At 45.1% G+C, this 658-nt stretch overlaps 1 protein-coding gene across 1 annotated transcript in view; it reads right to left on the bottom strand.

Moving 5' to 3' along the window:
• LOC116699375 (receptor-type tyrosine-protein phosphatase N2) overlaps nt 1-658 on the bottom strand; it is a gene marked incomplete at its 3' end in the record, with an annotated part of 318251 nt that overhangs the window by 286508 nt on the left and 31085 nt on the right.

The following is a 658-nucleotide window of genomic DNA, read 5'->3' as shown; positions in this document are numbered from 1 at the left end:
GTTGTATGTTGTATAGACATACAGCTGCAACACATGTAAATGAAAATTAGCTATCTGAAATAAATAACGTAGGATTTTCTTTTTTTAAATGTATCTCTGAGAAAGCTCCTTCACTCTTTTTCAACAATGACTGATTAAAAGAGCAAGGGGTGGAGGGGGGGTGCGATGTACGTACTCACAGAGAGACGGCTGATCATTATGAATGGGTCCAGCACGGGTCGAATGGCGGGTCATTGTAGTTACACACGTCATGTACATAAGAAACGTCTGTATCGTCACTGCGCTGCATTTTTATGAACCATGATAATCTGGGCATGGGTCACATCTCTGGCCCGGGTCCAGCAGCTCCGTCTCACACGCTGTTACTCCACCAACTGAAGTTAGTTGCATTCAGTAACTTCTTCTGTGTGTTTCGCCGAGGCGGCCGCGATAGCAGGGTTACCATGGAAACACTGGTACAAATACAGGTTTGCCTCTTATGCTTAACAATATACAGCTGTGTCAATAACAATTACACTGTGGACAAATGTCAGAAGTGTGGATGGGCGCCACTGTGTGGCCGGGCTGCTCGGAGAGTAAGAAGAGAGAGAGTAGAGGAGAGATCCAACTCAGGCACGGTTTTACAGAAGAAATGGGTCATGTAACGCAAAATTAAACC

Source organism: Etheostoma spectabile, chromosome 12 (assembly GCF_008692095.1).
Source record: "Etheostoma spectabile isolate EspeVRDwgs_2016 chromosome 12, UIUC_Espe_1.0, whole genome shotgun sequence".
Taxonomy (NCBI): domain Eukaryota; kingdom Metazoa; phylum Chordata; class Actinopteri; order Perciformes; family Percidae; genus Etheostoma; species Etheostoma spectabile.
Note: the sequence above shows the minus strand (reverse complement) of the source record. Positions and strands in the feature narration are given on the sequence as shown.